Here is a 13,995-nt window from a genome sequence, read left to right on the forward strand (position 1 = left end):
GACATAAAAAATGGAGGGGGGTAGGTGCCTGGGTGGCTTAGTTGGTTTAGCATCCGAGTCCCATACTGGGCTCAGTGCTGTCAGCCTATCAGCGCCGAGCCCACTTTGGATCCTCTGTCTCCCTCTCTGCCCAGCCCCCGCTTTCTTTTCTTCACTCTCTCTCCTTCTCTCCCTCCCTCTCTCTCTCTCTCTCAAAAAATAATGAAAACATGACAAAAAAAAATTTTTTTAAGTGGGGAACAGAATTTGAGAACTCTGCTTTCCCATGAGAAAGAGCAGTTGTACAAAGTACAGTTGGATACAGTGAGTAGAAAGAAAACAGAAAAAAGAATTTAGGGGTACCTGGGTGGCACAGTTAAGCATATGACTCTTCATCCTGGCTCAGGTCATGATCTCACAGTTCATGAGTTAAAGCCCCACATCATGCTCTGTGCTGATGGTGCAGAGCCTGCTTGGGATTCTGTCTCTCTTTCTCTCTGCCCCTTCCCTGCTTATACACACACACTCTCTCTCAAAATAAATAAATAAATAAACATAAATTTTTTTTAATATTAAAAAAAATAAAAATTTAAAAAGTCTGAACCCCATGAAGACTAAATTATGAACCAGCTATAAAATACTTAATTTTTTAAGCTGGCTAAAAACCCAAGAAAATTCTATGGATCAGCACAGGTCCCCAGACTGGCTTTTAGGAAAGAACTGATCTAGCCCAAGTCTTCATTTGACATGAAAACAATGTCCTCAACTCATGCTCAAGGACCCACACGATTATGTTTTCTACCTGTATACGTTCTTCATGCTGGGTATTGCATGGAGAGCACCAGTGCACCCTGGCGGGTGCTGGCTGGTAAACACGCTCATTCCTGGCAAAGTAACAGCAGCAGAACACTACTTTCACAGAGGTGGTAGGGAGACAGATATAGCAGCTCCACTCAATCCCACTGCCCCACCGTTCACTAGTCACAACCATTTATTTTTAACTTTTTAAAATGTTTTTATCTATTTTTGAGACAGAGAGAGACAGAGCATGAGCAGGGGAGGGGCAGAGAGAGAGGGAGACACAGAATCCGAAACAGGCTCCAGGCTCCGAGCTGTCAGCACAGAGCTCGACGTGGGGCTCGAACTCATGGACCGTGAGATCATGACCTGAGCTGAAGTCAGATGCTTAACTGACGGAGCCACCCGGGTGCCCTCACAACCATTTTTTTTTTTTAACTCATGCTTCATCTTTCCTTCCATTTTCCTCTTGCTTTCTCTTCCCTCATCACTCTTTTCCTTCCACAGCCCCCTTTCCTAGGGTCAGTTACAGCAAACAGCACAAGGACAGTTAAGAGAAGAGACATAACTTCAGATTCTTGTCATCTGAAAGGCACTTTTTTCCTAGTATATATGTCTTAGTATTATTAACAGGTAAATGTCATTGTATTTTACATTTTAGGCCACCCAAATTAAATGGTAAGATTAAAAGAAAATAAAAATACAATAAAGTATAAAAATCATAGTTTCTATTTTAAACGTGCTAAAACTTCAACACCAAATTACTATCAATTTCCATACAGAGAAATTGGGATGAAGTTATTTGTTCATTTTGTTTAAATGTAATGAAATGTATCATTTAGTTCAGAAAGCATTTTTCAATTTGTCAGTCTAAAGGTTTAAAATACACAGGTGTGTGTACAAAGAGTTACATACACATAAATATATAATAAATTTAGGGTACACTGTCCTCCCTTCCTTTAAGGAAATGAAAAACTGAAGATGCATTTTATTTCACAATTATGAACAAGTACTTATTAGGCATCTAAGAGGAGTAACTTTATAATAATAACTACCTTAATTCTCAAGTATAAAACAGAACTGATTTCATCTCCTTACCTTAGTAACCATCATTTCAAGATACACATAAATAGCAATGGCTATAAAAAAAATATTACTAATGATAAAAATTTCCAATAATCTGGCTTTGATATTTCATCATCACTACTCAATTTTTCATGTTCATCCTCTATAACTTCTCTCTTAGAATCTAATGAACATAAAAGGCAAGCTTTTACTAGAAACAGTGAAGAGAAACAATGTAGTCTGGGTACTATTTCTCAGAGGCTGTTTGAGAAATGCAGAGCAAGTCCCTGATGGCTTTCTTTCTGCATCCTCCACGTGTGAGTCAGTTGCTAGGAAACGTGAAAAGACAGGGATTTCGTGTTAGGCCTGAGGAACAATGAGCTAGCTTAATAATGATCTGAATACTAACACATAACCCTCATAAAGGTTGTCTACCTTAGGAGCTAAAGATTACAAATGATGTGCTTCCAGAGAAACAAATTTTGAGACCTAGCCTTTAACTATTATAAACAGATTCTGGTATCCACTAAAATATGAAGTAACAGCCATGGACATCTTAAAATCTTTTTTTTTTTTCTTTCAGCCAGAAGTTGCACCCATCCTACTAGCCAAGCTTACAGATGACAAATCTTTCCACTGCTTCAAGTTATATTTTGATATCACTGAACATACACACACATGTGCACATGTGCATACAAGTACCAGAAGAAAAAAGAAAACATGCACATCACCACTACATAGTAAAATACTTGCCACAAAATTATCAGAAGAGCAAAGGGAAGAGCTAGAAACAAGGGAAATACACACAAACAACAGGCACATGTGCACACACACATAAAATGCATCTCTCAGCCATGGGGCTTGGTGTCCCCGTGTCTAAGAAACAGAGGAAGAACTCTGGATGGGGACTCAGAAAATATGGGATCTGTGAAACCACTGTGTGACTCTGAGAAAGTATCCTAATCTCTCTGGGAATCATTTCCTGGAAAATTAACAGAATAATGCTAACCCCAAAAGATTTTTGGAGGACTGGATGATGCTGTGCATGTGCAAGCATTTTAAAATTGTACAGCACTATGTGTGTAAAGACAGTATCAATATTGTATTTTAAAAATGGCCATTTCAGTGAACAGGTATATGAATAGGATTCAATATTTGAAAATCAAAATTAAGCCAAGTATAAATCGTTAATGAAGGAAGTAGAGAATTCCCCCCCACACCAAAATTTCATATGTAATTTAGACCATTTCATTTATATTAACATCAAAACACTTGTTTTGAGTTACTAATATGGGAAATGTAAGGATTTAAAATCAACAAAAAACCACCAAAAGAACTTACCTTGGGTATGTTTCTTAAAGAAATGTTAAGCCATGTGTATCAATTCCTCTATAATTTTAAAGTAAAAAAGTATATCAAACTATGAAAGAAGTAAAAGCTTTTTTTAATTTTTTAAGGTTTATTTTTAAGAGAGAGAGAGAGAGAGAGAGGGGGGGGGGGAGGGAGGGAGAGGGAGAGGGAGAGGGAGAGGGAGGAGACAGCACAAGCAGGGGAGGGGCAGAGACAGAGGGAGACAGAATCCAAAGCAGGCTCCAGGCTCTGAGCTGTCAGCACAGAGCCCGACGCGGGGCTCGAACTCACAGACCGTGAGATCACGACCTGAGCCAAAGTCGGACGTTTAACCGACTGAGCCATCCAGGCATCCCAAGAGTAAAAGCGTTTTTTTTCTTGAAGTTTATTTATTTATTTTGAGAGAGAGAGAGTGCAAGCAGGGGAGGGGCAGAGAGAGCAGGAGACAGAGAGAATCTGAAGCACACTCCATGTAGTCACTGCCCAGGGCCTGACACGGGGTTTGAACCCATGAAACCATGAGATCACCACATGAGCTGATACCAAGTTGGATGCTCAACCAACTGAGCCACCCAGGTGCCCCTAAAAGTAAGCTTTCAAGTAAACCATCTCAAATACTGTCCTCTTTGTCTTTTCTCTGCCTAAAAGCAGCTTTGCCATCACTTCTACCTTTTAAAAAAATGAATTTACAAACTGTAAAATCTGTGAACCTCTACTACATTCAAATTCAAACTCTATTTATACGTGGATTATGGAGGCTTTTTAAGGCTCCTAGTAGAGTTTCTTACACTCCCAGTGGAGAACGCCCAGCATCCACGATCTGTTTGTTTGCTAGAGCTGCCACAACAAAATACCACAGACTGGGAGGCTTCCACAACAGAATTTTCTCACTGTTCTGAAGGCCGGAAGTCCAAGATGAAGGTGTCGTAGGCTTGGCATCTCTGGAGGCCTCTCTCCTTGACTTGTTGGTGGCTGCCTCCTCTCTGAGGGTCTCCACATGGTCTTTCATCTGTGCAAGCTCATCCCTAGATCTCATCCTCTTCTCCTCAGGACATCAGTCAGAGTGGAGTACCGCCCCCCACATGGGTGGCCCTTAGTTACCTCTGCCCTATCTCCAAATGTAATCATATTCTCAGGTCGTAGAGGTTAAGAAGTGAACATATGAATTTTGGAGGAACACAAAATTTAGCCCGTAACACTCCACGTCCACTTGATCTCAGTGGAACCCTAAGAACTAAGAAATGCTAAAAGGAAAACAGCTCCATACGCAGGCTGCAATGCATTCTTCAAGGTTCAGAATCTCCAGGTCCTTGTCAAGAAAGGAAACAATGCAGCCATTGCATGGCCATTTAGGAGTAATTATGTTAACATACGTAAATATCAACACGGCTGAGGAAACAGAGGTCTTTTGGGCTCACAAACTAAAAGGACAAACACTGGTATGTTCAGCTGTTTTCAAAAAGTTCCTGCAGCTCTATCTGCTGACTTTCCCGTTTACTTAGGCTGGGCCTTCATCTAAAAGAACCACAATGCTTGAGTAGCAGCAAACTCTGTGGAGGGGACACAAATAACAAGCTATTATGTGATGACTCTGCAAGTTTTCTTTCAAAGGAAACTATAAAAAAATCATTAAATGCAGTTCCTGAATATTTCTGACATTGATCTGGTATAAAAAGTCAGGTGAACAGACACGTTTTCATTGCCTCAGACTACATTATGATCTTGTGTATAAAATTAACATCACAAAACACTGCCTTAACACAAAAGAACCATAGATTTCTACAGTTTTTACCATCCTCAAATATTTTCTCATTTCAGCCTCATGAAGATTCTGTGAGGTAGAGAAGGCAGGAAAAGATGAGAAAAATGAATAAGAGTGAAGTTAAATGGCTTGCCCAAGGTCACAAATTAATAACCAAGGGAATAAAAATAAGAATGAAGGACTTCTGACATCTAAGCCAGCACTCTTTATTTTTGGGACTTAATGACATTCAGGGTATTGAAACCACAATCTTGCAAAATTCACTTTGTTTATTTTAGCTCCACGGGGATGTAAAGGTCTATAAATAAAATTTGCTGAAATTCTGCATATGACCACAAAATGAATTTAATCTGAAATAAAAAGAAATCTGATTTCTTCAACAAGTGTAACATTTTAAAGATATCAAAGCAAAAAAAAAAAAAAAACCAAAACAGGAATTCCCATAATTAATAATACAAGGCACAATTTAACCTAGCAACCAGATGGCATTATTAACTAGATGATAGTAGTCTACTACTTGCATTTTCCCTAGGCTATAAACATTTCTTCAACTAACTAAAATTAAGGAGAATTGAACTACTGGATAACTAGACTTTGATTAATCAGGTTAAAGAAATTAGGCTTATTTAGCATGAAGGGAAAGTCAACTATCTGAATATCAACTATGATAAAACTTGTTTCATCGAGCACTAATTATGTGCCAGGCTAAGTACTTTATTTACATGGTCAATCTTCACAAACCACTTTGTGAAGTGGGTTCTACCTCACACCCATTCTACAAATGCAGGAATAAAAGTGAGGTTAATATATTCAATAATCTATATTTAAAATGCGGCAGAGCTACAACTGACCCCCCATCTGACTCCAAAGCCTGAACTGTCCATCACTCTACTGCTTGATTTCGAACATAAAGAATCAGATATTGCCTATCACAAATGAATACAGGTGATGAAATGGGCCAAAAGAATAACAAAAATAAAATTTCCAAATAGCATGCACTGTTAAACAGAATGAATGAATGGGATTATGGAATTTCATGTAAAAGTTTTCAAAGAATTACCTTCATTAATTTATTCTATTACACAACAAAATTGTTGAGCACATGCCACAAACCAGGCACTCTCCTAGGTTCTCAAAACTTCTAGAACATAACACAATCCCTTGCCTTGGAGGGTTTGAAGTTTTCTAAGGAAGATAAACATAGGAGAGACTTTAAAAGGTATTAATAATGGTAACAGCATAGATTAGGATTACACAACTGCTTTAGGAAAGGGTATCATAAAGCTATTTTTCATTCTCCTTGCAAACCAGTGATGTAGTAATATTCTGTTAGTTGAGAAAAGGCAAATTGCTGATGGGCCAAAGTTATGTGGAATACACAACTTTCTGACAGGCAGCCTTGATCCAAAGACAAAATTTCTACCATCTAAATAGTAAGTGAAGGTCAACCTTATGGTATAGTACTGTAAGGTCAATTTTAGATCTCAAAAAATTTTAAAGGAGAATTAATTGTATATCCTTCAGAATGTTACACACACAAAAATTTTTTTGAAACTGACCTTTAATCATAATGTGAAAGAAAGAAATCAAGTTATACTGTTTTACAGAATCTGTTGATGAGCTGACCCTCCTACATCACAATGTCTGTCCCATAAGGACTAATGGAGCAAACTGGAGCTTATGTTTCAAAACCAGGAAAAGCTGCACCTCTTGCAAACAAATGATAATTTTTATCAAATGAGCATCACAAATGTAATAAGTGATCATGTCACCCTCTTTCCCCTGGCTATTAGCATTTTTTATAAAGTGACATTTAAATTTCTTTATACCTACCCTATTATACACATACAAGAATTGAAAGAGGCTTTTTTTAGAAATATACAAAGCAAATACAAATAACCCCCCAAAAAACATTACGTGATGAAACATGAGTTAGAGACTCCGGTTCTTCAAGTCTCATGGCTAAATGACTCAGCAGGTTAGCAATAAATAAGAAGAAATAATGAAACCGGTCAGAGTTTCTAAAAGAGTTACATAAGCTTGCAGATAAGATAATAGAATGTTATGTTAGTGACCTTCCAATAATGCCCACACAAGCACATTACAGTCCTTTAACACAAAATGCCCATTTGATCACTCATAGATGTTACATAGCGTGTTCTTCAAAGGTGAGCCTCTCTACAAGGTGCAACTAGTGACTTCCAACCCCCAGAAACATAGAAACCTGGGATAAAATCTGGAATGCCCAAGGTCTGTGGGGTAAGGTGATGTTTCCTTTTGACCTCTGACTGCCTACATATATGTCTCAGTCCTCCTGTCTCCCCATCCACACACTGAACTTGTCATTTTTCTTGACATGGACACAAACTGATGTGAAGCAGACTGCTTCAGCCATCAACCATGACTTCCCCACCAAAAAAGAAAACTATATCCAGAGTTGGTCATGGCAGACCTTTTAGCTATACAGGTGTGGCTATCAACAGAGTGACAGAAGACAAGAGCACCTCTTGGGACATGGAAACCATCTACAGTAACACATCCCCTCAATGTTGCTAACCTCAGTTGAGGGGGCTGTTGGGCCCAGTCAGGGTCTCATTCTTGGACCAGGGGAACCAGAAAGGGAGAAAGTTCAGATATTGAAATGTTTCAATTTCCAAAGTTCATTAAAATGCTTTTATTAAGATAAAATAGATAAAAGATCTATTATTGCATTATCCTGAACAAGTACTGTTACTGAAAACAGAAATACATGTGTATTTGTTAGTGATACTCAATATTTTTGCATTTTTCTATCTATTGAGGCTCCAGTTGCAAATTCATATCTTTATATAGGATTTAAATTCTGTATATACTGCAATATATAAACAGAAATAGGTTATTTCTAATATTTATGTACTGCCTTGTCTGAATGTTATAGATGATATTTAAAAACAAAAAGCATGGGGCGCCTGGGTGGCTCAGTTGGTTAAGCGTCCAACTTCAGCTCAGGTCACGATCTCACGTTCCGTGAGTTCGAGCCCCGCGTCGGGCTCTGGCCTGATGGCTCAGAGCCTGGAGCCTGCTTCCGGTTGTGTGTCTCCCTCTCTCTCTGCCCCTCCCCCATTCATGCTCTGTCTCTCTCTGTCTCAAAATAAATAAACGTTAAAAAAAATTTTTTTTTAAAACAAAAAGCAAAGCAAAACAAAAAAAAATTAAACTTTTCATAGATAATTGAAACTACTTACTTTAAAATCATCTTGTTCACATCTATTCACTCACCTACCTTCAGTTCATACTCTTTCCTCAAAATAAGAAATTTTCAGGTGAAAATATATTTCGAACAATTTGAACACTGAAACACTCTCAATGTGAAACAATGTGTAGGATAATAGTTATTTATCTGCCTTACTCCATCTTACTAACCAACAATCAGAAATATTCCTTTCACACTAAATAAACCCCAGGATTGTGGGATGAGTCTCCCCTATTAATTTTGAGTTGGGGGCATCTGGGTGGCTCAGCTGGCTAAGCATTCCACTTCAGCTCAGGTCATGATCTCTCTGTTTGTGCGTCTGAGCCCTGCATCTGGCTCTGTGCGGTCAGTGAGGAGCCTGCTTCAGATCCTCTGTCTCCCTCTCTCTCTCTCTGCCCCTCCCCCGCTCTCTCTCTCAAAAATAAATGAACATTGAATTTTTTTAAATTTATTTTGAGTTGGAGTACTTGAAATAGCTGTCAAATATAAAGAATTCACATTTTTTATGAGATAGTCAATCATACAAATCATGATTCTTACTGTGGAGTGACATCATCAAAAAGTAAAAATATTTTAGCAATTTCAAGAGTAAAATTTCTGGAGGTTTTTCAGTAACAAACTGCTAAGCAAAGAAAGTTATAAGTTTTTTTATTATTTGTAGTGATTATTATTGCAGTTTCTTTTTGTTAGTATTTCTACCTTCCTGTACTTAAAAAGACAAGGAGAATTGAAGCAGTTAACATATTTCTGGCTTGCAAATTAAATATTTGCTTATTCTATCACTTTATATATGAGAATATTTTATCTGAAAATTGGGCAAAGGAAGTATTTTACAATGAACAATTTCAAGATATGAATACAAATCAGTAGTACACAAAAAGGCTTTTTATTTTTAAAATAAATTTATATCTCCTTTGCCCATTTCTTTACACATTAATCCGCTCTACCTCTAGCAACAACTAATCTATCTGTGAGGGTTTTTTTACTTAAAAAAATTTTTTTTAATGTTTATTTTTGAGAGAGAGAACACACCCAAGTGGAGGAGGGGCAGAGACAGAGAGGTAGACACAGAATCTGAAGCAGGCTCCAGTCTCTGAGCTGTCAACACAGAGCCCCACATGGGGCTCGAACTCACAAACTGTGAGATCATGACCTGAGCCAAAGTCAGGTGCTTAACCGACTGAGCAACCCAGGCACCCCTATTATTATTATTATTATTATTATTTAATTAGAGAGATCACATGGTATTTGTCTTTATCTGTCTGACCTATTTCACACAGTATAATGCCCTGAAGGTCCATACCTGTTGTCACAAATGGCAAGAGTTCATTCTTTTATATGGGTGGAAATATCCCATTATCTGTGTGTGTGTATGTTTATCCATTCATTCACCAATGGATACTAAGGTTGTTTCAATATCCTGGCTATTGCAAATAATGCTGCAACAAGCATGGGGTGTACATATCTTTTTGAGTTAGTGTTTTTGTCTTCTTTGGATAAATACCCAAAAATGTAATTGCTGGGTTAATGGTAATTCTACTTTAAAGTTTTTGAGGAAACTCCATACTGGTTTCCATAGTGGAGAAACTATTTATATTTCCAAATCCGTGCTAACACTTGCTATTTCTTGTCCTTTTAATAGTCATTCTAATAGATATAAGGTGGTATCTCATTGTGGTTTTGATTTGCATAATTAGTCACAATGACTATGTTCAGCTTTTTTTCAAGTACCTGTTGGCTATTTGTAAATCTTTGAAAAAAAAATATCTATTCAGATTCAACACCCCCCCACACACACACATTTTAAATCGATTGTTTGGTTTTTCACTATTGAGGGTTTTTTTGAGGTCTTTATATATGTTGGAATCAGCCCCTTATCAGATTTATGATTTGCAAACATTTAATCCCATTAAGATGCCTTTTCATTTTCTTGATGGTTTCCTTTGCTATGGAGAAGTTTTTAAGTATTATGTAGTCCCACTTGACTTATTTTTTCCTGTTGCTTTTGCTTTTGGTGTCAGATTAAAAACAATAATAATCACTGCCAAGACCTATGTCAAGGAGCTTACACCTTATGTTGTCTTCTAAGAGCTTCCTGATTGCAGGTCTTATATTCAAGTCTTCAATCTGTTTCGATTGTGAGTATGCTATAGAATGGTGGTCAACTTTCATTCCTTTGCATGTGGCTGTGCAGTTTTCCCAACACCATTTATTGAAGACACTATCCTTTCCAAATAATATATTCTTAGCTCCTTTGCTGTAAATTAATTGACCATATATTGGTGTGTTTATTTCTGGGCTCTTTATTCTTTTCCTTTGATTTATGGGTCTGTTTTTATGCCAATACCATACAGTTTTGACAGTCTGAATCAGGGAGCATATGCCTCCAGTTTTATTCTATCTCAAAATTGCTTTGGCTATTGTGGGATTTTGTGTGTGTGTGTGTGTGTGTGTGTGTGTGTGTGTGTGTGTGTGTGTGGTTACATATACATTTTAGGATTATTTGTTCTATTTCTTTGAAAAATGTCATTGGAATTTTGATATAGATTGCACAGATTCTATGTCTATGGTTAGCATGGACATTTTAACAACATTGACTCTTACAATTTATTTCTGTCTTCTTCAATTTATTTCATTAATATCTTACAGTTTTCAGCATACAGATATTTCACTTACTTGACTAAATTTATCCAAGGAAATTTATTATTTTTGATGCATATGTAATTGGGATTATTTTCTTTGTCTGAAAGTTTATTATCAGTGTATTGAAACACAACAAACAGAATTTTTGTGTACTGATTTTGTATCCTGAAACTTAATTCATCTATTAGTACTAATAGGTTTTTGATGGAGTCTTTAGGATTTTCCAAATACATCATGCTATTTGCAAATAGTGACAGTTTTGTCAATTCCTTTTCAATTCGGATGCCTTTATTTCCTTTTCTTGCCTAATTATTCTAGTGAGGACTTCCAATACTATGCTGAATAGCAGTGACAAGAATGGGCACCCTTGTCTTGTTCCTGAAAGAACAATATTAGTTGTGGCTTTGTCATATATGTCCTTATTGTATGAAGGTACATTCCCTCTATACCCATTTTGTTAAGAGTTTTTAATCATAAATGGAAGGTGAATTTTCTCAAATGCTTTTTCTGCATTTTGAGATGATCATATAATTTTTATCCTACCATTTGTTAATGTGGTTTATCACACTAGTTCATTTACAGATGTTGAACCATCCTTGCATCCCTGGAATAAATATCCCACTTTATCATGGTACATAATCCTTTTTAATGCACTGTTGAATTCAGTTTGCTGATATATTGTTGAGGACTTTTGCATCTATGTTCTTCAAGGATATTGGCCTGTAATTTCTCTTCCTGTGGCACCCCTGTCTGGTTTTGATATCAGGGCAATGTTTTCTTGTTTTTCCTGTCTGGATGATTTATCCACTGATGTCAATGGGGTATTAAACTCATTAGTATGTAATGCTGCCTATCTCTCCCTTTAAGTCTATTAATATTTGCTTTTGTATATTTAGTGCTTCTATGTTGGGTACATAAATAGTTACAAATGTTATACCCTCCTGCTGGATTGAGCCCTTTATCATTATGTAACACCCATTTGTCTATTACAGTCTTTGCTTTAAAGTTCAATTTGTCTGTACTCCAGCTTTCTGTTGGTTTCCATTGACATAGAATATCTTATTCTATCCCTTCACTTTCAGTCTGTGTGTGTCCTTACATGTAAAGTGAGTCTGTTATAGGTAGCATACACATGGGTTTATGATTTTAAGTCCCACAACACTCCAACCAACAGAGAAAGAGTTCTTAAACAGTTACCTCCCCCAGTGCACAGCAAGAGGCAACAGACCCAGGAGCTTAGTCTTTCTGTGAATAGGGCCTATTAGGTAATCATTGTGGCTGTGACCTAAGGTGCAGGCTTCTAATTAAACATGCAGCATCTAAGGGCTGATTCGAATCCTTTCCAGAGACCTTGAAGGGCAGGAGCTACCTTTGTTAACTGTATCTGCTGTGCTCCAGAGTGCCAATGTCTCCTTTGGGGGTTGGGGAAAAGCCCTACACAGAGCTGGTGTCCTAGTTTTTACGTCTGGCTCCATGGTTTTTACAGTCACTGCCCAGTGGACATCCCTTGACCTCCAGGCTCTGGTGGCCAGGGGAGCTTGCCTTTCTAGGTCCTATGATATTGTGGCAATCAGATAAATAGTTGTTGGCAGGCTGCCACACTCAGGGCACTACAAAGACAGCAGATTTACGCACACCCCTGATTTTCGGTGAAGGAAGCCTCTGTTTGTCCTGAAGCTTTGGCCTGAGGGGCAGGTTTGGCATATACCTGGTGGACTTTAGAGATATTTCTAAGAAACTCAGGTTACAGAGGCTATCTTGGTACTCTGCCTTCCTGCAGCTCACCAGTATCTTCTATAAAAGAGCTTACACTTGTCTAGAACCTCAATTTCTGTAACTGCCACCATAATGGGATTTAGGTTTATAGTCCCACAGGACTGTATGTATCTGCACACTTTAAAAACTGTTGCCTGATGACCTGGCTTCCAGTTAGTCTGAATCTAGGTGCTGAGAACTTCCCCTTAAGGACACTGACAGGTCCTGGCATATTCTCAACTACTGAGAGCTATTAAAAATATAAAAGGTCAGGGCACCTGGGTGGCTCAGTGCTTGACTTTGGCTCAGCTCATGATCTCATGGTTCATGAGTTTGAGCCCCGCATCAGGCTCTGTGCTGACAGCTCAGAGCCTAGAGCCTACTTCAAATTCTGTGTCTCCCTCTCTCTCTGCCCTGCTTGTGTGTGTGTGCACTCTCTCTCAAAATTAATACATGTTAAAAAAAATTTAAACAGGGGCGCCTGGGTGGCTCAGTCGGTTAAGCGCCCGACTTCGGCTCAGGTCATGATCTCGCAGTCCATGAGTTCAAGCCCCGCGTTGGGCTCTGTGCTGACAGCTCAGAGCCTGGAGCCTGTTTCAGATTCTGTGTCTCCCTCTCTCTGACCCTCCCACGTTCATGCTCTGTCTCTGTCTTAAAAATAAATAAACGTTAAAAAAAATTTTAAACATATAAAAGTCTGCTTGGACAAGCACAAAAGTTTGAGATAAGACAAAGATTTAGGGCACAGCTGAAAGACAAGTTTGTTCCCTACACAAGGCCACTCCTTCAAGAATTGGAGAGGTGGTTGTTTTATCTACTGTACAAAAAACAACAGAGAGACAAGCAAACTGAAAAAAACAGAGAAATATATTCTAAATGAAAGAACAAGATAAAACTTCAGGAAAAAAACCTTAATGAAACAGAATTTACTGATAAAGAGTTCAACATAATGGTCACAAAGATGCTCATCAGACTGTGGAGAAGAACAGATGAACACAATGAGAACTTCAAAAACAAGATAAAAAATACAAGAAAGTACCAAACAAATGCCACAGAGCTAAAGAATACCATAAAATAACTGAACTGAAAAATACATTAGAGGGGTTCGCCAGCAGACTAGATGAAGCAGAAGAGAGGATCAGTCACCTGAACGACAAAGCAGTAGAATTCATTCAATCAGAGCAGTCAAAAGAAAAAAAAGTGAAGACAACTATAGGTGTTTATAGGACAAAATTACATGGACTACATTCATATTAGAGGTCCCAGAAGAAGAGAGAGGAAAAGGCACAAAAATCTTGTTTTAAGAAATAATGGTTAAAAATTTCCCTAACCTGGAGAAGGAAACCAACAGCCAGATGCAGAAAGTCTAGGAAGTTCCAAACACAATGAACCCAAAGAGACTCAGAGACAC

The 13,995-nt window shown here is 37.9% G+C and overlaps 1 protein-coding gene and 1 non-coding gene across 3 annotated transcripts in view; one reads left to right on the forward strand and one right to left on the reverse strand.

The window, feature by feature from the left end:
• SLC2A13 (solute carrier family 2 member 13) overlaps positions 1-13,995 on the reverse strand; it is a 427,568-nt gene that overhangs the window by 289,666 nt on the left and 123,907 nt on the right. The gene's annotated exons all lie outside the window — the stretch shown is intronic.
• Positions 7,116-7,254, forward strand: LOC125171434 (small nucleolar RNA SNORA67). Its single transcript, XR_007154338.1, has one exon. It is a non-coding gene; the product is annotated as a small nucleolar RNA SNORA67 (small nucleolar RNA).

The sequence above is a fragment of the Prionailurus viverrinus genome, chromosome B4 (genome assembly GCF_022837055.1).
Source record: "Prionailurus viverrinus isolate Anna chromosome B4, UM_Priviv_1.0, whole genome shotgun sequence".
NCBI classification, from domain to species: domain Eukaryota; kingdom Metazoa; phylum Chordata; class Mammalia; order Carnivora; family Felidae; genus Prionailurus; species Prionailurus viverrinus.